Source organism: Lissotriton helveticus, chromosome 6, assembly GCF_964261635.1.
Source record: "Lissotriton helveticus chromosome 6, aLisHel1.1, whole genome shotgun sequence".
NCBI lineage: Eukaryota > Metazoa > Chordata > Amphibia > Caudata > Salamandridae > Lissotriton > Lissotriton helveticus.
Window position 1 is genome coordinate 1480156088 of NC_136067.1, and position 26906 is coordinate 1480182993.

At 45.1% G+C, this 26906-nt stretch overlaps 1 protein-coding gene across 1 annotated transcript in view; it reads right to left on the reverse strand.

Moving 5' to 3' along the window:
* CHRM3 (cholinergic receptor muscarinic 3) overlaps positions 1 to 26906 on the reverse strand; it is a 2680897-nt gene that overhangs the window by 2299735 nt on the left and 354256 nt on the right. Inside the window, exon 2 of the mRNA XM_078649289.1 lies at positions 6256 to 6330. The gene's annotated coding sequence lies outside the window, so the exon portion shown is untranslated. The remainder of the gene's footprint in view (positions 1 to 6255; positions 6331 to 26906) is intronic.

A 26906-nucleotide genomic window follows, 5' to 3' on the forward strand; every position in this document is an offset into this window, starting at 1 on the left:
GGCCCCTGTGCAGTAGATTGAAGGGAGAGGAAGGTACGCAAATGCAGTGCTAAGCAGTCATGTTTATTTTCGTGGGTTTCAGTGTTTTGCCAGGTGAAGAGGCGATGTTACTTCAAGCTCGTAGCCCAACAGGTGAACGACGTTCATGCTTAAAGGCGGCAACTTGCGGGATAATCAGTGGGTTACTTTTCACGCATGCGCCTATAAATTTTTTATTTTACTAACTATATGGTTGTTAAAAATGTTTAATCTTTTTTTCCCGCGTGTCAACCCAAGTCCCTACTCTTTTGCCAAATTCCGGTAACAGCCCTACCTTTCTCACGTTGCATACCCGTACACACCCCCCTGCCCTCCCCTTCCCGCCGTGCATACCTGCCTGCCTTCCCCTTCTTGTATTGCATACTTTTCGCCATGCATACACCGCCCGTCCTCCCCTTCTCGCCGGGCATACACTGCCCGTCCTCCCCTTCTCGCTGTGCATACAACATTTGTCCTCCCCTTCTTGCTGTGCATACAACACCCGTCCTCCCCTTCTTGCCGTGCATACAAAGCCCACCCTCCCCTACTCTCCGTGCATTCCCCCGCCCGCCCTCCCATTCTCTCCATGCATTCCCCCGCCCGCCCTCCCCTTCTCTCCGTGCATTCCCCCGCCCGCCCTCCCCTTCTCTCCGTGCATTCCCCCTCCCGCCCTCCCCTTCTCTCCGTGCATTCCCCTTCTCTCCGTGCATTCCCCTCACCCCCTTCTCTCCGTACATTCCCCTCCCCTCCTCTCTCCGTGCATTCCCCCCCCTCCTCTCCGTGCATTACCCTCCCCCCTCTCTCCGTGCATTCCCCTCCCCCCCTCCTCTCCGTGCATTCCCCTTCCCTCCCCTTCTCTCCGTGCATTCCCCTTCCCTCCCCTCCGTGCATTGATCTTCACCTAATCTCCCATTTCTGTCCCACACACATGCATCCTCACATTTCCTACTTTGATCAGTCACCGCCCTTGTCATCCTATATACTCCAGATCATAGACAAGGCCCTGAGAGTGTTTGACTCGGGCACTTCATTTCTGTTGACCATCTATGGTTTGTCTGATGCCTTTGGTACTGTCCATATTGGGGTATTGAATGGTTCGTTGGGTATTCCAATGTATATATTGTGGTAGTGTTCTCAATTGGTTATAATCCTATCTGGTCAACCTGATCAAACGAGGTCAATTGTTAGGACTCTCTTCTTGTGTTTGTACTTCTTGCAGCATGGATGCCTCACTTGTCTCATTATACTGCTCCTTTTTTAAGCACTACTTTTTGTTCTTTTTAGGTCGAGCGACCTATCTCAATGCGCATGCGCATTGAGCGGGAGCTCGATATATTGCGGCTTAAACAGAGCTTACCGAGATCAGGCGTATCTCGCTCTCGTCCCGCCTCCCTTCACACATATGCCACCCCTTAACCCCTTGCCCCGGATCTATCCCCACCCGCTGTCCTTCTCCATCCTCCGTCTGCCCCTGGGATTCCTCACCAGGATTCTGCCTATTCCACCACCACCGCTCCTTCAGCAGCGTTTCAGCGGCGTCCGTTACCAGGGCAACAATCAGGTTGAAGGGCCGTGTGCACTGTGGTTGTGCCGACATGTAAGCTCGAGTAAGTACGACCCAGGCTTAAACTTATATTGAAAAACTTCAATAGCGAGTGTCTTCATATTTTTAAGTATGTATATTTATTTTACATTTCATAATGTTTGATTCTATTCCTTTTTTAACTGCACAGCATTTTTAATATTTGCGAACAGAAGTGTTTTGGTTGTTACTACGTTTATCAGAAGGCTATACTTTTGTCTTTAAAGATGGCTACTTCGCTGATGTCTGACTTTACTTTCTGCTTTATGCAAACGTGCCATTATGCATTGAGCATTTTTGTATTGCCATTGTGCAAGCGCATACAAATGTATTTTTTTTTATTCATCACACACCCTCTCATCCTCTCACCCTCACAAACCCTCACCCTCACCCATTGTCACACCCTCACCCACCCTCACCCTCACACCCTCACTCACCCTCACCCCCCCTCATCCTCACCCCCCCTCACAACCCTCTCACCCTCACTCAGCCTCACACCCTCACCCTCACACACTCACCCTCACACCCCCTCACTCACCCTCACACCACTCAGTGCTACAACACATATGTGTGTGTAGGTGCAAATGCAATGTTCTTGGATTTTCGTCACAATAAAATACACTGAACATAATCTTCACAAAATTTATTTACAAACGTTTAAGCTATTGCCATTATAAATTACAATAACTTTTATTTAAGTATTAATTATTTACAAAATTAAAAGCCATTGTTATTTGTAATATCAATACATCTAAGTCACGTAAATACAACACACATTGCATTACAAATGCTACAGGTGTCACATTTGCGAAAGTTAAAAATTTTGACATTGTAACTGACAAAGCTATTAATTTTGCTATTTTCAAAACCAACACATAAATAAAAAAAGTGTCATTTACAATACCAATCGCTCAAACTTTCCTAATGCGAAATAGTTAAAAGTATGGGCATTGTAAATCACAAAACAAAAAAATAAAATGTCATTCAGAAAACCAATAGCTCAAACTTTCCTACTGCGAGACCTATTGGCAACGCCAGTGCTTGTTTTTTAAAGGAGCCTTGAGGCCTGCGCTTTAAAAACTAAATGTGGACACAGATTCATGGATCCACCTGAATTTACAGAAAGCATTCTAAAAAATAGTTTTTTTGCCCCTGGCAGTGTCTGGAAACCCACCACCAAACCAATGGGGTCAAAGTATCCCTACCCTGTACCCTTATGTCTTTTTGTTACTTTTTTTAGGACTTGGAACTGAGTCCTAAGTCTTAGGATGTCTGCCACCACTTCCTGGTAGATGTGGTGGCAGCCAATCAAATTTCAGCTTGAGAGTTCTCAGTTCTGTGGAGCCTCGACGGTGTGAAATATGCAAAGTTTTTGAGTATTAATTGCCCAAAAACTCCTGAACGGTTTTACAACAAATCACAAAAAGCACTCTTTCTGGACCACGAATTAGCTTTCTGCCAAATTTGCTGTACATCCATTCAGTGATTTGAGCTGTAGCGGTATCTAAAATTCCCATGGGAAAAATGTGTTTTCGGACACCACGTTTTTTCAGCCCCCCCTTGACGGATCCCAATGAAACTTTTACCTATATCTATCATAACAGGGACATCTTAAGGATTTTTGGGGACTCCGGCTAGGCAGATTTTGGGATCCTGTGTGGACCAACTTTAAATTTATTTCCCATTTTCAGCTAATTCAAGAACTCATAATTCCAAACAATGTTGATTTATTCCTTAACCTTTCAGAAACAGGGGCACACAGTAAATTAAAGTGCCAAAGCATGTGATTATTTTACATCTCCCAGAATGCACACTTTTCCCCACAAGCTATTTGGTGACAAAGCTTTTACATACAGTTCATATTACTCACTGTGTTAAGCATATCACACTTTTCATCATCTAGAATCAAATGAGAATCATAATAAATGCCCAGGTCACTCAGCACTGAGGTGCCTGTATCCAGCAGGGCACCCTTGTCTCCTTGAAATTGCTCTTAACAAGGGAGTGGTTTATTCTTGGGGGGGGGTCCATGAGAGGTAGAAAGAAAGGCAATATAGACAGAAGGAGAAAAGAGTAAATTAGGGGGATGTATTTAATAGAGAGAGGGGTAAAGATGAGTACGCTTGGTAAGGCTGAGGGAGAGATCAGAGAGCAACAGAGAGGTTACCTTGATGAAGACTAGATAGAAAAACTGAGTGGTGGGTAAGGATAGGTAGAGAGAGACAGGGTCAGATACAGAAGTAGTCAGAGAGAGGGAGGGAGGTTCCCAGGAGGGCAGGTCCCAGTAACTTTCCCAGTGAGCTCCTTGGAAGGTGGGGGCGCATGGGTGATTGGTCACTTTGCCCATGCCTTAAAATGTCTCTTATCACTAAATCCTAAAAAACCCTTACTACTTCCTTAAGCCTGAACTATAAAGAACTTGTACTCACATTTATCCCTACACATCCCTAAACTCCAAAAACCTCTTACTATAACTTGCCCCTAAACTCTAAAACCCCTTACTACCCTTTACCCTTACCTAACCCTGAAGCCGAAAAAACACCTTCCAATTTCTTACTACCCCTACCTATCCCAAAAACCTAATACCTATTTTGTTTACATTTACATATAATCAGGTAAATGAGTGCTTATGTCATTTAAAACAAAAATAGTACTTTACCTGTATAGATCGTCCTATGTTGTAAAGTACCTAAAAACTGCCTGTATGGTACTTAACTGCTTTATAAAGACTGTTTGATAAAGGTATCGCATGGTGAAGGCTTTGTAGCAAAGGGAACATACGAACAGAAGCAAAGGAGACAGCTTTTGTTTGGGCCACAGACACATTGCTCAGGGGACGGGTTGGGGAGAGATTTTGTTTTTAGCAAAGGCAGAGGGGAGAAACTGCTTCACATATTAGCATATATCTGTGCACCGGCACCAGAGTTTTTTCAGTCAATTGATTGATGCATTGGGTCTTTTATAACTCTCTTATTAGTGTGAATTATGGGTTGCAGAAAAATACTACTGGAATTTTCTCTTAAGCCCCGCACTCTCTGATCACCCCTGGCCTGCCCAGTTCCTTGCCATGAAGTTTTGAAGGGGGAGCCAACTTCAAAACATTTGGGGCCCCATTAGGATGGCCCCGACCCCGCCATCCTTGCTGTAAAGACCCCCCGCCATATTACAAATGATGGGGGGGTCCGCTGTGGACAGAATGACCGTCCGCCGCTTTTCCGCCCGGTCGACAAGTCGACCGGGCGGAACAGGGATCCGGCAGCCATATTAAGATGTGGGCGGTAACATGCCTTTGCCACCATGGAACGGCATGCAGGGGGATTTCTTGCGAGGCACTCGTTGCAGGCTCCCAGGTACTCTGGGGGTGGGGGGGCACATGGGTAGGTACCCCATGCATTTAATTGTACAACGTGGCAGGCACCGCGCGGTGCCTGTCACGTTGTGCATTGAAAAGCACAACATGCATTTTTGGCATCACGGCGGGCGTTGCTGAAAGCACCACCCGCTGCAATGTTAAAAATGCGGTATGCGCCTGCCAGTGTGGCGGGTGCATCCTAATGAGATGTGCGGGACCGCTGCACCCTTGGCGGGCGGTCCCATTTCCCACTGGCCGCCCGCCATACTAATGTGGCCCTTGGTTCAGAGAAAGGGGCTCGGAACAAATATGTTATAAGAGCGCTGATATAGAGGTTGAATCAGGAACATGTACCAATCGCTATACAATTTTGCAATTGAATGATATATTTCTGTAGATGGATGCTCGATAGCCAAAATAAATTCCCTTCCTGTTTTTTTCCAGAATTTTTGGAATTGTATGGAACTGGTCAAAATCTGCTTTGGACATCGAGCAAATGCATTAGGTAAGAACGTTTTTATAAATTCCTTTACATCTGTGGACATGGTATCTGAGGTCACAATTGTGCATGTATTTGTGCAGTATAGCTGGAAATTGATGGCTGGTAAGATCCCGCTTTTCAATTATTCTATTGTAAAAGGAAATACTTAAAAGTTTTATTGAACTTACGAAGGATCTCATATTACCACAAAAATGCACTTAAGGAAAACTGTAAAACATATTGATAAACACTTTTCATTGCATTCATTTCACCACAAAGCTACACATTTTCACAGATCAGGAATTAGCTCCGCCAACCAGAGTTTGATCCACTTGGAAATAAAATGAATAATTAAACTTAATTTACATGGGCAGAAAGTAATTTAAAAAAAAATGTTCTTCCAAGACAAGGGAAGCAACATATCCAATCTTGACATGCAAAATGCAGAGCGAAACAATAGCGTGGTGCAATTTTTCATCTTCAGCCTTTAACTTGGACTACAAAAAGGGAACATCGCTAATGAGAAAAGTCCCCGGAAATTTGACACATAAGTGCTGAATCCTATCCTAGAGCTCTACTCCAAATGTGTCTTTTATAATACAAAGAAAGGAGACTAATTTATGTTTTGAAAGAAGGGTTGAATAGAAGAGCTCTAATATGAAAGTCAAATTCAATGTTGGATTTGTACTTTTACGAGTATTTGTCCTAAACTGTAAAAGTGTATATTTCATGAATGTGATATATTTCAGGGTTTGATAAATGCAGTCGCATTAAGACAAAGCAGCAAGCAGCGTGAGATTCAGGAAGAAGTAAGTCACTCACCTACTGGCAATATATTCGCATTCTCCTAATTCCCAGCCACTCAGTCTTGACAGCTAGGCTGCATGCTTCTGAGTCCTGTCAAGAAGAAACCTCGTGTTACCGCATGAGAATACATTTGTTCGCAACAGAAAGTAATATCACTTTTTCTTTCTTTCTTTCTTTTTTTTTTTTTTTAATAATAACGAGTTATATTGTCTTTATACATTGTGCCAGCATCTTAGTTTGTGTAAGGATTTGCCATTCTGCATGATACCAAATCACAACTATCAAAGAAATGGTACAAAAGATCTTGTTCTGTGTGCTCTACTATTTTTGGAGGTAACACCATAACCGATAAATACCAATTGTGTGTGGTATTTACCTCATGTGGTATTACCTTCTTCATTCCAGGTTACACATCTTTTAAAGGATATCATTGTAATACCAGAGGAATTCTTGCCTTATGAGATCCAGAACTATCAATATGTGGTATTTTCACTGTACAGATTTTGCCAGGTTGTGACTGCTGGAATCTGTGCTGGACACAAAGTACAGAACTGAAATCCAGATTCATGGACAAAATCTAGTATACAAACAAGTTTTTAAATATTTCTTGGAATGATGGATTTGTAACAAATTGAAGTAGAAGCTGCAGTGAAAATTACTTCGTGCGATGAGTTGTGTGGTGAATCAGGTCCCAAAAAATAATTACAGAGTAGGTAAGTGAGGTCATGGAAGTAGCCAGCAATAGTATCAAGTGGGTTTCCCTACCACTAGTGGACCAGATACACTGCAGCTTGGCCACCATCGCAGAGTTAAGGAGAGGAACACATCTGTATTTGCACTTGAATATGTACTTTTCTGACTGCAGCACAAGAGATGCCATCAGCAGCAGGCCAATCTTTGTAGTTAAGGGTCGGGACTGCTTTCTCTCTTTGCACAACACAGTCCATCAAACTTGGTTGGTGCACTGTGTTGCATGAAAAATTGTAAATCTAAGCTGTGTGTGACTTTTACTTCTATTCACTTCCCTAAACTTCATTCACAGGATAGCAACTCCTCCTCAGGTAATTAAAGCACATCTTATTCTCCACAAGTCTATATTTGTGCAAAGATTTTTTTAATATATGATTAATTTGGGATTAAATACCAAAGGCCATATCTACAAGGAAGTAACGTTGTGTGGTGCAGCAAGCCATTTGGCTGTGCCGCGCTACTTACAGAACAAAGGGATGTGTCTTATTTACAACAATGTAATGTGTTCCTGAGCTGGCACAAAAATGGATGCCTTGCACCATGAAGGGTGCCTGCGTTGCAGAGATGATTTATGTTGTGCAGGAAGAGACACCTTCCTGCACAAAAACAATCACAACAGGTATTTTCCTCTTTCTATGTGTGCTGCAGAACGCAGCACACATAGACAGGTGAAAACCTTAGGTGCAATAGAAGTATTTCTCCTTGCTGAGCCTCCTTATGCCTCCCCTGGGGAGGCATAGGATTCGACCAATTCCCAGGTCTACAAAACACTGTAAATCCAGGAAAGCGGCAGAATCCATACATGTTGCGTGGGAACACCCACAGCAACACCCATGGCACAACCCCTTTCACGCAAAGTGCTGCGTGAAAAGGGGTCGTATTTACAAGCACATGAAAAGCCATGCAGAGTGGCTTTACCCGTCCTTGTAAATATGGAGCACCACACTGCGACGCCGGGTGTGGGGGCATGTAAATATCCCCCCAAGTTTTTTTTTTTACTTCCCCACAGGATATGAATTATGAACAAATCCTTTTTTAAGACAAATTTTGGGCACAACTTTAATTGGTGGGTGATTTAACCTTCTGAAATAGTGATGCACTTTACTGCGTGATTATTCATTTGCCATACAGTCAGTAACAACAGATTAAGGCAGATGTAATAAACAGAAGCTGTCAAGACCATCATTCAATATTAGGACTGGGCATTTTCTTTCCATAATGCAAAGTAAAGGAATTAATTGATTCATTGATTTCGCTTTTTTCTGCATCTGCTAAATATATGGTGAAATCGGTCTGCATCATGCAAAATGTCAGTGTTCCCTTATAATCTCTGAAGTTTTGGAGATGATTGCTGGAAAAAAACAAAATTCTGCAAAAAACTCGCAATTCCATGATATTCTACTCAGTGGAACAAATTTTCAAAACTCTTAGCAAATCCGTACTTCATGCAAAATCTCTCCACCTATGGATTCTGCATATTTCACACTTTGGATAAATCTTCCGACTGCTGCTAGAAAGGATGTGTTCCACATTAATTTAACAGTAATGGATAGATTGAGTAATGTGACTTCAATCTAAAAATCCACCCCTTAATGCTGGATCACATGATAATCGATGATTTGAATTTGAATTTAAAAGTATTTATTGAGCGCTCGTACACCAGGCGGTTTCATAGCGCTGTTGAGGAGAGTGAGTCCTAAGAGGAAGGGTGTAGTTTTAAATTTTATGAGCGTGTGCGAACAAATTGGTTTTCAGTGTGCTGCGGAACTCCAGGTAGGATGATGTTGATCTCAATTGGAAAGGTAGAGAATTCCAAAATTGTGGAGCAAGGACGGAGAACGTCGTGCCTCCCGTTCTGCTCTTCTTGAACCTGGGCACCACCAGGAGGGATTGAGAGGAAGACCTCAGTTGTCTGCTGGGGGTATAGGGTCTGATTTTGGAAGTGATGAAAGATGGGTCTGTTCCCGCGAGAGCCTGGAATGTAATGCAACCCATCTTAAAAAGGGCCCTTTCTCTGATAGGGAGCCAGTGGAGGGATCTAAGAAGGGGGGAGGTGTGGTGAGATTTAGGTAGACCGTAGACCAGGCGGGCAGCTTGGTTCTGAACCAGTTGGAGCCGCCGAATAGCGTATGCTGGGGACCCAGTGTACAGGACATTCCCGAAATCTAGCCGGGAGAGGACCATGGCCATCAGGATCAGTTTAAGGGCTGAGAAAGAAAAAAAAATGTGACATTTTTCGAATGGTGCGTAAGGTGAAGAAACAAGAGGAAACCACCGTGCTAATCTGGGAGTGTAGGGTCAGTTGGTGATTGAGGGTGATCCCCAATGTCTTGACAGAGGGAGAGGGAGAGGGGGGAACCAAAGGAGGGGGGCCAGAAACTGGGGGACCAGGGGTTGAGTTTACTGCCAGTGAGGAGAAGCTCGGTCTTGTCAGGGTTTAGCTTAAGATGGTTAAAGCTCATCCAATCCCTGACAAAGACCATCACCGATTGGAAGTTGTTGATAGAGTCAGGGGAGTCGGAGAGGTTGAAAATGAGCTGGAGGTCATCGGCGTAATTAAACACCGTGACCTCCATCCTTTGTAGGGCAAAAATAAGCGGAAAAATATATAAATTAAAAAGAAGGGGGAAAAGAGAAGATCCTTGCGGGACGCTGCATTGCACTTTGTGGGCCTCGGAGGAGAAGTTCGCCAGATGGACTGCCTGTGACCGGTCACTCAAAAATGAGCTGATCCAGGCAAGGGCAGGACCTCCAATGCCAGCCGCCTCGACACGGGAAAGAAAGATGGTGTGGTCCACCGTGTCAAAGGCGGCCGATAGGTTAAGGAGAACCAGTGCCTGTGGGTGGTTGGCGTCTTGTCCCTCTCTGAGTGTGTCTAAAACAGAGACCACCACTTTCTCGGTGGAGTGGAAGGGGCGAAACCCTGCTTGGCGTGGAGAGAGATAGCCGCTGTCCTCGATGAAAGAACTTAAGATTTTGGTAACGTGTCGTTTGAGAACTTTGGCCAGGTAGGGGAGGAGAGAAATCGGCCGATAGTTTACCAGCGCTGTTGGGTCTGCGCCTGGTTTTTTCAGGATTGGAATGATGGTGGCTGATTTGTGGCTGGAAGGAACGGTACCTGACTTAAGGGTCTCATTGAGAAAGGTGAGGGGGGGGGAGAGGGCAGGTGAGGCAGATATCTCGTAAGATGTGGGCCGGACAGATGTCGGAAGGAGATCCAGATTTGACGCATGGGAGTAAGGAAAGGAAGATGTCTTTAGCCAGCGGGGTTATAAGGTCGAGGTGGGAGGTGTTCGGAGGGGGGTCAGGGTTAAAGAAGGCTGGGGAGGGAAGAGGAATGTTGGCCTTAATGTCTACGATTTTGTTGATAAAAAAGTTGTTCAGTGAGTCGCACAGGGGTTGGGAGGGTACTGGCTTGGGTGTGGTCCGGTCTGAAGAGGCCAATTCGAAAACTGTGGCAAAGATTTCTCTAGGTTTGTTCTCTGCCCGGAGGATTTTATTCGAGAAGTAGCAGGTTTTGGCATCTAGGATGGCTTTCTTGTACTCAGCCTGGATATAGGAGTACAGTAATTTGGTAGCAGTGCAGTACGTGCGTCTCCACGCCCGTTCTGCACGGCGGGTGGCCAGTTTTTTTCTCCTTGAACCATTTGTTGACGTAGTGAGCGTGTCTTACTCTAATGCGCCTTAGGGGTGCCACCTGATCGCAGGCGTTAGATAGCCATTTATTAAGGATTGCTGCCTGAAGCGGGATGGCCTGGTTCTCTGTGGTTGGACTAGAGGCTAATAGGGAGGAGCAGAGTAGTGGGATATCGACTTTGCCCCAGTTGCGGGCCCAGGTGTTCTTGGGCAGGGGGGATTTGATGGTCAGACTTGAGTCCAAGAGAAAGGTGATTAAATGATGGACGGACCACAGGCAAGGGGTAACAGTGGGAGTATGAATAGGGGTGTTGAGGGACCAAACTTGATCTAATATATGGCCCTGGATATGGGTAGGGGTGTGGATGTGATGGATGGAAGGGGCATCTTCTGCCGGATCGGATGGTCAGAAATTAAAGTCGCCAGGTACCAGGACTGCTGAGTTGTTGACGGCTAATGTGGCTAGTAGGTCCAGGAAGGCTGAGAGAAAGTGCGGCATATTTTTGGGAGGTCGATACATCCGAACACATGTGATAGGTGTCTGGAAGGAGTTAGAGCGAGCAACTAAATAGTCCACTTCTGGGATAGGGGGGTGGGGTAATAATTGGAACTGTAGGTCTAAGCGGATGATCAGAGCCACTCCCCCTCCCGCTTTGCCGGGGGGTCGCTCGGCCCGGAGGGCATAGTAAGAAGAGGGCAGGGCAGCGAGCAGGTTGGGCAGGGAATCATGGCAGAACCAGGTTTCCGTAAGGAACAGTAGATCAGGTTTCTGCATGTCCAGGAGAGTGAACAGGTCGAGATGGTGCTTTACTGCTGACCGGGTGTTAAGTAGGTAAGCAGAGATTGTCGGTGAGGCACTTACTTGAGAGGTGGAGGAGCTAGTGCAGATGGAAGGTCGTGTTAACGATGGCAGGTAGGCTGGGAGAGAGGGCAGGGGATGAGTGTTTGAAATCCCGGCCTCTGTGATGTGAGCCAGCGCGGCTTGGTTCAGATTCCAGGGGCCTTGGAGGGCACATAGTGTTTCCGAGGGATAAGAGACAAAATGGGCATGGTGTTGTGCCCCTGGCCCCGTCCGGTCGTGGACAGGCGCAGACGGGCTTGCCTTAGGCCCGATAATCGACGAAGATAGCGCATGGAACATACCCTTACCCTCCAAAGAGTATTGCACGAGTACAAAGGAAGGCAAATTCATCTTTGAAGCTCTAGTTGAGGGAGGCATGCACTGACTGAATGATTGAACTCCATAAAACAATCTTCCAAAATTCGCTTTTAGAGCTGGTTATAGGCAAAGTACCATTGACTATATGGCAAAATGAGTTGAAGCATGGAATATTGTTGTCGATATGAGAGATAATGACAGGATTGAAATTGATCATGGCCCTCTACTCTTTGATACAGAGCACCCAAACCCGAGTTCTTCTGTTTCTAAATTAAATCAACTTGCAGGTTGCCAAAACATTACCCTGAAACAAAATAAGAATAATATTGTCGACATCAATGACAAAAAATGTGATCCAAAGATCTACACTTCTAGTCAATCAATGGGTGATCCTGCAAACCTCGATTCTAACTAAAGACACAGAAGTGGGGAAGCTGCAAATAAAAAGATTTATAGAATTTCTGGTAGAGAAGGTTGCAGTCAGAAAAAACAAAACCCATGCTTCATCTGACTACTCCTCTACAGACTGTGTGGAATGGTATACTCTGGAATACTTAAAATTAAAAAAGGCTACTGTCATCAGCCCTGAAACACCAACAACTGTCTAACAATAGTAAGCAGTCTTTCCTCAACACCAGAATGCAGTATAAACATCTTATAAGGCACAAAAAGAAATGCTACTCACAAAAGGTATGGCAATCTCTACTTGATGCAATAAAGCTAATAAACAAGACATTCTGGGCGATCCTAAAATGGGGGTGTGAAGGCACACTGAAGACTATGGAACTGAATATAAGTTCTCAACCCTTCACTGGAATGAAGGAGATAATATACTTCACAGAACAAATGACTTAGCTTTGCAGAATCACGTTGTGTCAGAAGGAAATGTTGTCCTAAAGGAATCATTACAACCAAGACAGAATAGTAGGAGAGTTGACCCAGAGGTAAATACAAATGAAATCTAAGATTAGAATATCAGTGCCCTGGCCATTTATTATATACAGTATGCATCACAAATCCTTCCACTTTCTTAATCATTCCTGCTAGAGCTTCCTTCCATTATTCGACCTTGGGGTTAACTGATGAATAAGCGAAAAGGAAGCTGTTCAAGCTATTCATGCTCAAAAGCAGTGTAAAACCGCCGGAACAAATACAATTCCAACAGATGTCTATCAAAACCACCTGGTCCTAGGGTCATCTGTACTAACTCGATCATTAAATAACATCTGGTCCCATGAAGAGATTCCACTCTAATGGAGAAAATCAATAACTGTGCCTCTGTAGAAAAAGGCACCAGAGATCTCCCGGAGAAGTATCAACCAACTTCATTGCTTGATGGAGTGGGTAAAATGTTCAGGAAGCTGTTATTATCTTGCTTCGAACAGTGGCTGGAAGAAAAAGATCTAATATCTCCACTCCAAGTGGCCTTCAGGAGAAGCAAGAGTACAGTGAACCAAGTAATCAGATTATATCTCATCTGCTCCTCAAGATATATATCCCTTAAACAGTTGCCTTTATAAGTGGTATTCATTGACCTCCAATCCACCTTTGATAGTGTTGATTGTCCCACACTGTGCCAAATCTTAAAGGAGTGAGAGTTTCGGAAAAGCTATTTAAGCTATTAATTGCACTGCACTCTGGTAACACCACTTGGGTGAAGTACAGCACCAGTAGAGATTACACCGCTGAGATCCCAATAGTATTGGGTGTCAAGCAATGCTGTGTGCTTGCGCCAACTTTATCTAATTGGTATATGAATGACATTGTGAAATCATTAACAAACCTTGATCTAGACGTGCCCGGAAGAGTTGATTCCAATACTACTCTTTGTAGATGATGTGGTGATGTGGTGTTAATAGCCAGAACAAAACTATCGCTGCACCTTCATCTGGCACAATTTGAGTCATTCTGGGCCACCAGGCGACATACAAATGTTACAAGTAAGAATCTTCAAGATGCCAAGTTGTAGGTTCCAAGTTATACCTTTATTTGTAATTAAGTTACAGGTAGCTTAAGGTAGAGCCATGAAGGTAATTAAGCATACAGTACGCCCCACCAGGAGCAGTGTCCTTACTGCTCAGTCTGCTGACACCAACTGCCTAACCTCCTACACCCAACATTCTATGCAGTCATCACATTCCACACACAACATAGGCTGAACAGCAGGAAGACAGGGTGGAAAGAAGGAAGAGCAGGAAAGACCTTATAACATATCCCCTTTCCTTACAAATAGAAAGAAAAGAAGAAGAAACAAGATCAGATTTTGAGATAAAGATATGTAAAACGTAATAATGAATATTTGATAGAATGCAGGAATGCAAACACAACATAATATCAGAATAAGAAGAAACGCACAGAACAGCAAGAATGGACTACTACAATCAGGAAAGGGAGATGAGAAGCACCTAATAAACATTGGCTTTAAAAGGCACACTGAGCAATAATACAACAAAAGAAAGCACACGCACACCACCCCCTTTCTCGCAAAAGAGAGGACAACAAAAATAAAGAAGAATTACAATGAAATAAGAAACATAAATGAACTCTAAAAGGATAAGAAATCTAAGAAGAAAAACAACACCTACAAAATTTGAACGCCAGACGTCTTCGGCACCCCTATGAAGAGTGAGTCACATCTGCCAAACAGCAAATAGTGGACCTGCACGATAAGCGTGGCAGGACACCAAACACCCACCAGTAGGAAAGAATGTATGTACGTGATGAATGAATGTCAACAATAGGATGGTACATAAAATGCACCAAATAGAAACGTAGCGGGATACACTCACCCGTCACAGAAAACCATGCATGGGATTCACTCACCCACAGGCAATAGAACTCATAAATACCAGAGTTAAACAACAAAACCAGAATTACTCACCCACAAGTAAAAAGAACAGAAGTTGGGCTAATCCATTGTGCTTTGCACGCGTGGGTTCGTATCCCATCCTCGTAGCCTAAATGTTACAAGTAAGAATCTTCAAGATCCCAAGTTGTAGGTTCCAAGTTATATCTTTATTTGTAATTAAGTTACAGGTAGCTTAAGGTAGAGCCAAGAAGGTAATTAAGCATAAAGTACGCCCCACCAGGAGCAGTGTCCTTACTGCTCACCCTGCTGACACCAACTGCCTAACCTACTACACTCAACATTCTATGCAGTCATCACATTCCACACACAAAATAGGCTGAACAGCAGGAAGACAGGGTTTAACGAAGGACAAGTAGGAAAGACCTTATAACAACCATCAATGCTGCAATACAAAGTACATGATCCTTAACCAAAATACCAACTTGAGAGTTACATTTAGGGTCTATAACAACACTCTGGATCATGGGTGCACCTATGATTACCTGAAAAGTCATCTGGACTGCATTCTTCTGTGGGCCCGCAGTTGTCCAAGAATAAAACCTTTCTGGTTCAGCAAACTGGAGTGGTGCTGAGATTCGGAAAATCAGGCAGTAACCCTTCAGTAGGCCCAGCAATGCTGGCATTTAAAATGAAAGCTAGTGCCGAGAGCACATATGCCTCAGAGATCTGGGGATATAGAAAAACCCCATCTATCTAAATCACCGAAAACAACTTCATACGACGGCTACTGCACTTGGACAGTCGACTGCCAATGGATACCTTGAGACCAGATTAAGATATCGAAAAAATTGAGAATTACATTACATTAGCTCAAGTAAAGTATTGGATCCATATTTGGTCCAAAGAGGATCTTTCCTTATACAGATCTACAATATCGGATATTATGATGAATCAAAACTGCCATTCATCTCCATGGTTTGCCAATATATCAAATGCCCTTCACAATATTAGACTGGAAGACCTCTGGCGGTGTCTGTAAACTATTACAAAGACTAGCCTCGATTTGGTTATGGAGGCATATTGGTAACATATACATCAAGTGAAGATAAGCCTTTTAGGCCCTGTGTTAAAATGTTATATTTCCTATAAACAAGACAGCGGTTTTGAATCTTTGCTGGACAAAATCTTCTCAGTGGAAGTGAGAACTTTCTATTTAAAATTCCGACTGGCCATACTGGCAGTGGCATCAGTAACTAAAAGATGGTAAATAAAACCTGCCACGGGAGCAGACATAATAATAATAATAATAATAATAATAATCCACATTTGTAAAGCGCACAATCACCCGTAAGGGTCTCTAGGCGCTGGGGGCCGTCGGGAAGATTAAGCAAGCTATTGCCCAGAGTCACATGGTGCTGGGCTAACCTGCGGCCGGAGCCGGGGATCGAACCCTAATCCCCAGGTTCCAGCGTCAGTCGCCCTGGCCGCGGCGCTATACCTCTCCCTTGTTCCCTGGGATGCCTGCAAACTTTAACCCATTACCTCCTGCTGTGCTACCATACCTTAAGTATTCGGAAACACTATTTTCGCCCACTGTTTCTTAAGTATGACATCAGCAAATCCAGAGTATGAGGCAAGGAAACCTTGTGTTTATCCAAAAACAATATTTGAACTTAAAGGCACTGGCGATCTTGCCATCTTAATGCTTCCCAAGACATCCACTGGCCTAGAACCAGCAATCTTCAAAGTTTCTACAATGCCCAAAGCAAGAACTTGTTATGACCTCAACAAACTTTTCCCGGTCTAATATTGAAATAACCCATAACTGTGGTCTATTGAGACAAGTTACTGGAAAATACACTGTTTCCTTGTTTCCACATGTTGAAATAATGTTACTTGTGTAAAGGGGTTAATATTGAGGACAGGAGCAGCACACCTACACTTTGGGGTCGATTCAGAATCGGGAAAAACCGCTCCGTATAGCCGTACGGAGCGTTTTTCCCGTACGAATCGTACACCTTCAACGTCCTCGTACGAATGACGAAGTACGATTCGTACCAGGAGCTGGACTCCGTACGAATCGTACAGAGACCGTACGACTCGAATCCCCGTACGATTCTCCCGCGGACGCACCAACCGTATGCTTCGCTGCTGGTATTCCTGACCTGGCAAGCACGATTCGTGTCAGTTACGCACCGTACGACGCATTTTTACGGGAGCCGAAAACATCCATAAAAGCAGAGTTCGCCTCGAAACCGGTACGGAACGACCCCCCCCGGGTACAGTACGTACATCCCATGATGGCAGGGGTACGGTACGTACCCCTGCGATCATGCGGTGTACGCACCGTACCCCGCGATCTTGGGATGTACGCACTGTACCCCATGTTCGCTGGGTGTACGTGCGTAACGATGCAATCTTGGGGTGTACGCACCGTACGGTGCGTATGTGATTGTGCGCTTTTCTGTACGGATCGCACTTACCTGACATGGACCGTACGAATCGCGTCCTGGTAGCCCGGTCCAGATCGTACTCGCCGGGTCGTACGGGATGTATACGAATCGTACGGAGATGGCTCCGGATACGATTCGTACGGGCAGTTTTTTTCCATGATCGGAATCGACCCCTTTAAGTACGGGAAGTCCTTGCAATGATTTAACAGAATGTTTGTTTCTATTCTACTTAACACCCTCTTAGATCTATTGTGCAAAAAACAATATTTTTTAAGCTCTCTTTAGACCCATGTGCCAGAAACAAACCTGGGGCTATCTTTGAGGGCACATCTATCACACTTGTACTTCATGTCCCTAGAGTCATGTTACAAAACAACTATGTGGACCTTTTGAGAAATTCTAATATGGAAAGTCCCTTCTTTCTGCACAATTTAGTGCCTTTGTGGAAGGGTCATTCCTGAGGGAAGCATAAACGCATGTGCACTTTATTTGAGACATTCAAAGATGACCCTTTTGTGAAAGCACATTTCTTGTTGCCTTTAAGTGCTATAATAGGTGGACCGTCTGAGGTGCACCCTTTTGGGGGCCAATTTTACAGGGCAGAGTCGCACTTTATAACCATATGTTTTTAAATGTTCTTACGCATGTAATGGTTTTGAACCAAATAAGACTTCCCCCAACTTGACATTAAAAATACATTACACAGTCCTTCCTGAGATATTCTAATGGAGAAAGGTGCCTTTTTTTGGAAATTTAGTGAAACAAAGGTTGACTGCTCGAGGGGGTAACTTTGAAGCATGCACTAGGCATTTGCATTCATGATCATAAAACTATGTTATGTTATGTTAATATGATTTGCAAAGCGTGCAGACACTCGGCAGAGTGTCCTGGCACTCAGCCAGCAGGCAACAGACCAAGACACAGCCAAGTCTTTAGTTTTCTTTCAAAGATATCAAGGTTATTTACAAAGTGGAAGTCTAATGGAAGTTTGTTCCAGTTGAGTGGCCCCAAGAAAAAAAGGATTTCCTGCCTATACTAAGGCGGATGATGCGGGCATTCTTGCACGCAGAGGAAGAGCGCATGGTGCGTGCTGGAATGTATTAGCTGATCCTCTCTCTGAGATAGACCACACCCGTATCATGAAGCCTTATGCATTAGGAACATAGCCTTAAAGACAACCCTCTTTTTTATAGGGAGCCAGCGGAGGGCCCTCAAATGAGAGGACAGGTGAGACCTAGGTGGAAGTCTGAGTAGCATTCTAGCCACCAAGTTCTGCACCACCTTAAGTCTATTGAGAAGAAAGTCACGGAGACCGAGGAAAAGGGCATTCCCGTAGTCGAGTCTTATTGTGATAAGATCCTGCACCACCTTTCTACCCGCAGACTAAGTGAGGTATCATTTTGTTTAGCATGAGGAGAGTCCTAAAGCAGGAACCAGCAAGAGCTTGAATCTGAGGTTGGAAGGAGCGAGAGCTGTCAATTTCAATCCCTAGGTTCTTCACGAACTTTTGGGGGGAGCCAGGTTGAGGCATATCACTCGGCCAGCAAGTTTCCACCAAATTGAACCAGGGAGCAGATGGGTTCAATCTAGATTGAGATTTCTTTATAATAGGGGCCAATGCGTTAACAGTCCTCCGGATCCAACGGTCCAGGCGTGTGGTGTCCTCTTCAACACAGCCATTCAGGGCTGGAGTACTCATTGTAAGAGCACAATTCAGGTCATCTGGCTGTATCCTATGAAATGTATTTATTTATATTTTTTCAAACTATGGTTTATATAGCGCAAACTAGACCCGAAGATATGAGGTATAAGAGTGCTTTACGTGAGCACCAGTTTTGTTACAGATGGACACATTCATTTTTGTTAGGCACTGGGATGTTAAGTGATTTGCCCAGAATCACAGGATAATGAGCACCTCTGCCAAGACCCGAACCTGGTTCCCCAGATTCGAGGTCAACCGCTCTAGTCGTAAGGCTGCATCCTCTCCCTCATGATAGGCATGATAGGAAGACTGAGAGTTGTCCTTCAAAGTTGGCCTGTTACTAGTCTGAGGCCAAGCAATGGAATGAGATGGTGATCAGACCATGGAAGGGGAGTGTGCTGAGACACGGCTAGGTCTGAGTTGGAAATGACTTGGTCAAAAGCTTGGTGCGTAGGGCTGAAGCCCTACAGTGTCATAGAAAGGGAGCTCATGATTTCTAAGAGAGCAGTGGCTTCATGCCCAGAGCCATTGTCCAAGTGGATATTAAAATCACCTAGCACTAGGAAATGGGCATACCTCATTGCCCATGGGGCGAACACACTCTCCAATGAGCGCAGGCAAGCACGGGCCTGGGGGGACGGTAGAGGACAACCCCTGCATTAGACTGGTTGGAGGTGAGAGACAGACAAAAGGCAAGTGCCTCGATTGTCTCTAGGCCCTCAAGAATGAAGGATGAGCATTCATACTCCTTCTTGAACACTAATGCCGTCCCGTCCCCTCTACCTATTTCGCGATCCTTTCTCAAAATTCTATAATTAGGAGGGATGGCCGTAACCAATGTGGGGTTGGCTGATGCCGAGAGCCATGTTTCAGTTAGGAATAGGACATCTAGTTCTTCACCATTTAATAAGTCGAAAACCTGAAACTCATGTTTCTGGAATATTCTAGTGTTGAGCAAGGCAGCCCGGAACATTTTTGGAGGTTTTTCTGGTTTCTCTGGGATGTCTGGGTCTCGGGAGGAATTAGGCCTGGTAGGGGTCAAGGTGCATCCAGGACACATAAATTCTTCAAATTCTTCACATGTATCACCCCCTGTCCTGCACCACTGCCCTCCCTGTCTTTTCTTCGGTCTATGTCCACAAGCGCCAAGATGCTCCTTGGAGTGAACGTTGCGCTATACAAAAAATATTTTCATTCGTTCACCCAGGGACCAATGGAAAGAGCATTTCCTAGAGGGGGCCATGCGCAGTGAAGAGGACCTGTCAAAAGTGATTGGATGATTGTCTGCTGATAGGGAACCAGCATAATGTCTGGCGCTGGGAGCTTCCGGGGCTTTATATTGTACGAACTTGACCCAAAGGTATTGAGTATCAGTACATGAGCACCAGTTTCATTACAGATAGACACATTAATTTTTGTTAGGCATGGGACGATTAAGGAATTTGCCCAGAATCACAGGATGTTGAGCGTTGTTGCCAAAACTTGAACCCAGATTCCCCAGATTCCCCAGAGTTTAGGTCAACCACCCTAGCCATCAGGCTACATCCTAAATCCCCTTTACCATCTATTTTATACACTACGTGCATTATAGTGTAGTATATAGGTTTGGCTTATCGCTTAGTTGAATGGCTTCATCATGAAATTGTAGAAACTTACTGCTTGGACACATGAATATGTAAAACTTTTTAAATCACTGAATTTAATGGATGATCTGTATTTGCATCTTATGTGATCTCATAGTTAACTGTGTGAATTGTGTGTTATACTATGTTGTTAATTGCTATGGCCTGTTATGGCAGAAATAAATAAAGATTTGATTTGATTTGATTAATGTAACTCTGTTTCATTTTAGTCAATTCATTCTCAAGCAAGAGTGCGCTATGCACTGGTCAAATGGGAGAGTTGTGTCAGATGAGCCTAGCTAGCTGCTTAGAGAGTTAATGTCTGTCACATAATATTTTTGTTTTTTACATTTTTTTTTCTCTTTACCACTGGGCTCTTGTACATTTGCATCCTGATATCTTTGTACAATGAGTCTCTTAGCAATTATCTCCCCCAAATTGTTTGCATGACTGAAGGAGGTCTGAATGGTTGGTGCTGCAGTCTTGTCTGCATTCAAAACTTCAGCATGATTGTGAGCTCAGTGGGCCACAAGGTGAAGAACATAAGGTGCTGGTCTGTGTTAAGTGCCTTTTTATGTGGAAATCATAACTATCTACATGATCTGCAGTCAGTTTTTGAAAGGAAAGGTTGTTGTAGAAGTAGAAACTGCCTCCTGTTCTATTATCCGGTTAAGCACTCATCTCAACTGTTGGTTTGTTAGCCTCGAGTACAGGTATTTTTTCTGTCTTCTTGAAGCACTGTTAATGCAAGCCTTGTTTTGGATTGAATAAAATTGGTTTCCTCTAACATTGAAATCTTATGGGAGGCAGCTGAGGAAAAAAAAAAGGATAGGTCAGAACGAAAATATATTATTTTGTGGCTCGGAACTGATAGAGTCAATCAATCAATCAATCAATCATGCCATTTGTATAGCGCACTACTCACCCGGGAGGGTCTCAAGGCGCTTGGGGGGAGGGGTATGCTACTGCTCGAACAGCCAGGTCTTGAGTTGTTTCCTGAAGGCGAGATGGTCCTGGGTCAGCCGAAGGTGGATGGGGAGGGAGTTCCAAGTCTTGGCAGTCAGGTAAGAGAAGGATCTTCCTCCGGCGGTGGCTCTTCGGATGCGTGGTACTGCTGCGAGGGCGAGGCTGGTGGACCGTAGCTGGCGGGTGGGCGTGTAGAAGGTCAGGCGGTCGTTGAGGTACTTGGGGCCCAGGTCGTGGAGAGACTTGTGTGCGTGGGTGAGGAGCCGGAACGTGATCCTCTTGTCGACGGGGAGCCAGTGCAGGTTCCTCAGGTGGCTGGAGATGTGGCTGCGTCGGGGGACATCCAGGATGAGTCGGGCGGAGGCGTTCTGGATGCGCTGGAGTCTTTTCTGTAGCTTGGCTGTGGTTCCGGCGTAGAGGGCGTTTCCGTAGTCCAGTCGGCTGGTGACGAGTGCCTGGGTGACAGTCTTCCTGGTCTCGGTCGGGCTCCAGCGGAAGATCTTGCGAAGCATACGCAGGGTGTTGAAGCACGATGAGGAGACGGCGTTGACTTGTCTGGTCATCGAGAGGGATGGGTCCAGGATGAAGCCCAGGTTGCGTGCGTGGTCGGTTGGCTTGGGTGCGGTGCCCAGGGCTGGGGGCCACCAGGAGTCGTCCCAGGCGGAGGGCGAAGATCCCAGGATGAGGACTTCCGTCTTGTCCGAGTTCAGTTTCAAGCGGCTGTCCTTCATCCACTCGGCGACGTCTTTCATCCCTTCGTGTAGGCAGGTTCTGGCGGTGTCGGGGTCTCTGGTGAGGGAGAGGATCAGCTGGGTGTCGTCGGCGTAAGAGATGATGTTGAGGTTGTGCTGGCGTGCGATGGCTGCAAGAGGTTTCATGTAGATGTTGAAGAGGGTGGGGCTGAGTGAAGATCCTTGCGGGACGCCGCAGATGACTTCGGTGGCCTCGGAGCGAAACGGGGGGAGGCGGACTCTTTGTGTTCTTCCGGCAAGGAACGAGATGACCCACTCCAGTGCCTTCTCTTGGATACCGATGTTGCTGAGGCGCTGGACTAGGGTGCGGTGGCAGACCGTGTCGAACGCAGCGGAGAGGTCCAGGAGGATGAGGGCCACTGTTTCCCCCTTGTCGAGCAGGGTCCGGATGTCGTCGGTGGCTGCGATGAGGGCGGTCTCGGTGCTGTGGTTGGCTCTGAAGCCGGACTGCAAGGGGTCGAGGGATCCGGTTGTCTCGAGGAAGGCGGTCAGCTGTCTGTTGACGATCTTCTCGATGACTTTAGCAGGAAAAGGGAGGAGCGAGATGGGGCGGAAGTTTTTGAGATCGGTGGGGTCCGCTGTAGGTTTCTTCAGGAGGGCGCTGATCTCGGCGTGCTTCCAGCTCTCCGGGAAGGTGGCGGTGTTGAAGGAGGCATTGATGATGTTCCGGAGTTGGGGTGCGATGGTGGAGTAGGCCTTGTTGAAGACGTGGTCTGGGCAGGGGTCGGTCGGTGATCCGGAGTGGATGGTGTTCATCGTGCGGGCTGTGTCTTCGGTGGTCACCGTGGTCCAGGTGCGAAGGGTGGCGGTGGGGGGCATTGGTTCGACGGTTGGGTGCGTGGGTGGGGCGCCGAAGCTGTTGTGGATGTCGGCGATCTTGCGGTGGAAGAACGAGGCGAGGGAGTCGCAGAGGTCTTGTGACGGAGTGATGTCGTTGGTGCCGGTGCTGGGGTTGGAGAACTCCTTGACGATAGTGAAGAGCTCTTTGCTGTCGTGGGCGTTGTTGTCCAGTCGTTCCTTCAGGGATTTCTTCTTGGTTGTGCGGATGAGCTGGTGGTGCTTGCGGGTAGCGTGTTTGAGGGCGGTCATGTTGTCGGTGGTCCGGTCGAGGAGCCAGGCTTTCTCGAGGGTGCGGCAGGTCTTCTTGGAGTCCTTGAGGTCGTCGGTGAACCAGGATGCCTTCTTGCTTCTGGGTCTGCTGGGAGGGTTCTTTAGTGGCGCGAGGTCGTCGGCGCAGGCGGTCAGCCACTGTGTGAAGTTGCGGGCTGCTTCGTTGGGGTCCGTTGTGTTGGCGGGTGGGCTCTGGCTGAGGGAGGTGGTGAGCTGGTCTGCGGTGATCTTGCTCCAATTCCTGTGAGGTACCTGTTGCGGGTGGTGGTGGGTCGTGGATCTTTTGAAGCTGAAGTGGACGCAGCTGTGGTCGGTCCAGTGGAGTCCGGTGGCGTGGCTGAAGCTGATGTACTTGCTGGAAGAGAAGACGGGATCAAGTGTGTGGCCGGCGTAGTGGGTGGGGGTTTTGACCAGTTGCTTGAGTCCGAGGTTGGCGAGGTTTTCCAGCAGGGCGGTGGTGTTGCGGTCCTTGTTGTCCATTAATTAGAATGAAAATTAATTAACTCAGAAAGCGTAATGTAAAATTAAGAGTGCAAACTTAATGTTGACCTGAAACACATTTTAAATGTGCTTATTCACAACAGGCAGCCACAGTTATCCATGTAGGCCATGGAAAGGCCATGAGGCAAGCTTTCTTTAACTAAAAGTGAACTTAATATTGCTGAAATGTGCACAATGTGATTAAGGAGCGTCACCTTAAAGTAGTATGCTAGAGATGTCATCATAATTGCTGAATACCCTGGTTTAACAAATGTATTATTTTCATAAGCAACATTATATTCTTGAATGTCATGACCTTCATGATTCATGTAAAGTTTGAATAGAATAACTTGTGCATTATAAACAATAATGCTAGATTCGTAGTATAAATGAATGCATTACCTAACAATGATTTTGCCTTCAGTTAGTATTTAATTGCTTTCACAGTGAAACAAGTAGAGATGTAGAAGGTCAATTGTTATTTAAGGCATTTGGGAACCAAGCCTGAGGTTTCCAGATTCTAACTATACAAGACTGTCTGTAGATAACTGTGTGTATAAGCTGCATGTATTTCTGTGAGAACAGAGGAGCTGAACCTGCTTAAGAAAGAACTCTGCCAACCGATTGGTCTGTGGAGGAAGAATCCTTTTACAATGTTTTTGGCATATTTTCTTCACATTTAGATTAGTCCGTGTCCCTAGGTAGTCACGTCAGATTCTTTGGATGCTTTACCCTGACCTGACCCTTTATGGTTGTGGCTACTACTGCTGCTGTCCCCTTTCAGACTTACTCTGTTATTTGATTTGACAGATTTCTACTGCAACTGTATGTTGATTCACTTGGATTTATTAAGACCGGTTGACTCTTATGAACTACTTTTTATGGATAGTTCCGCTACTCTAATTTGGCCCTGAAGCTTTATGCTCCTTGAAATTTCCTCTTTTTCCTGAACCCAAACTCTTCCTGGGTTCTTGGAAGCTAAAGCTCGGATCCTGATATATAGAATAGGGAACTTATTCCTTTGTGGAACACGCTTGATGTACTTTATCATTTGATGCTTTATTCTGTGTTCTTTGATGAGATTTCTGTAAACTCACTTTATTGATGGACTAACTGAAATAAATATAAAAATAAAGAAAAGAACTTTACTAATCTCTAATGAGAAATATAGCTTTTAAACTACATTACAACTCTAATCATTGACTAAACTTAAACTGTTAATGAAATTTAAGTTTTAGATGTCTGTTTTGCTCCTTGACTCCTAATACAATGTCCCAAAGTCAATCACTGAGAAGAAGAAGAGAGATTTAGCATGGAAATGGTGATAGATGGTGAATTAGAGACTACAGTAAAAAACATTAGGGCCCAGCCTGAGAACTTCATGTTGGACATGGTGGAAATCAAACTAAATGTTACAGACGTCAAGCATTCAGAGTGATACCAGGGAAAAGGGCAGGCACAAGTCCAGAGGTTTGTAAACTATGCTTGAGTTATTGTTAATATGCTGCTGCATATGAAGTTCAATAGGGTCTAGGTGACAGCACTGCAGGTGTATTTTGTATGATGAGCATTACAGCCGTCTGATGCCCTGATGCCTTCTGATAGGGCTGAGAAGCACACTTTACATACGGCACAGTATTATCTAGATTGTAAAGATGTTACTCTTTTAATCTTTCACCAACATGGAAAATGGAGGTGGTGATGCCCTGCTGAACAGGAAAATGTATTTGCTAAAGTCCCACTGAAATTTACATTTGTCGAGCTGATATCTCAGTGCGCTGGTCAATGTGAATATTAGAGGTGTGATGAAAGAGGAACAAGGCATGGCCACGGTCTACCCGGATATGGTGATTGAGTCTAAAACATCTACTCTTTTATTGTTACCATTGACACAGCAGATCAACAAGTTGATGCCCAGGTAAAATAGGAAATGTATTACCAAATATAACAGCATAAACCAACTTTTGCAGTAATGAAACCATACTGCAGTGGGCAATGTCCTTGGGCAATGTCCTTGGGTGATAAATGAGTGGCAGTTTAGAAATGGGGCATGGCTGCAATCCACCTGGATAACATATGATTTTTTCCATATAACAAATAAGGGCCTGTTTCTGATGTCGGACGGACCAGAGTCTGTCCGACATTGGTCAGGAACTGTAACCGAACGACCTCATGTCGTCTGTTACAGACCTGCAAGTAGGATGCGACCAAACTCGGTTGCATGCCTATACCCTTAAAAGAGAGCGTGCTTTCTGAATGGAATGCTCTCATTGAAAGAGCAGAGGTGCGGGCATCAACAGGATGGCACCATAGGTACCCCCTGGACCACAATTCAGCAACCTCGCACCCAAGGGGGCCCTGCTGGGAGCCCCCAAAGACAGTTTCCCATTGCCTTTTTATGCCGGAAAGACCGGCACAAAAAGGCAGTGGGAAACTGCCACTGTACTACCTCGGCTGGAAAGAGCGCTTGGTCAGAACCCTTCCTGCCCGCATCGGAATCGGACCCTAAGTATTAATTTTAGAAGGATAACATGGTAAGGGTTTTTCTGGATGAATACGTTTTGTCTGTAGGACTGTCTTGGATGATGTTTCTGAGTTTCCCCATGTGATTAACAAGAGTCCATGGGGCAGAGTATTTCAGATCTGTCTGCTCTCAAAAAATGATAGATGTTTTTATTACTTTGCCTTTTTATGAATGGCTTTTTACTGCTTCTTTGGTTCCTTGTATTCCTGGAGTTAACGAAATGTGTTAGTTTCGAGTCTACTCCCCATGTGATACCTGTGAGACTGTATGGTGAGACTGTGGAAAGGGAAGAGTGCAGTCGTACCGTGTGCTGCACCAGTTTTGGTAGGTGGTGCCAGCCGATAGGAGTGTGAAAAAGCCATCACCTCATGGGATATTTATTTACCAAAGGTATTCCTTACATGAGCCATGCAAATAAAAAAATGAAGTATCATGTTTACTAGAAATAGCCAACAACTAGTTTACAGCAATGTGTTGTAAGGAGAGTAGCAATGCAAGGACACTGGTGCCAAACACGTTACAGTCTACTGTGAGGACAACCATGTGAAGGCACACAGACTGATGCAATTGACACTGGTTGAAAGAAGCAAGGCATGGGTGCCAATGACAAGTAGTCAGGAGTAGCAGCTCCCATGCTTCGCCTGGCATTCCCTTTCGTACATCTGACATTACCCTTGTCAGGTGTACTCTCTGCATATTCCGA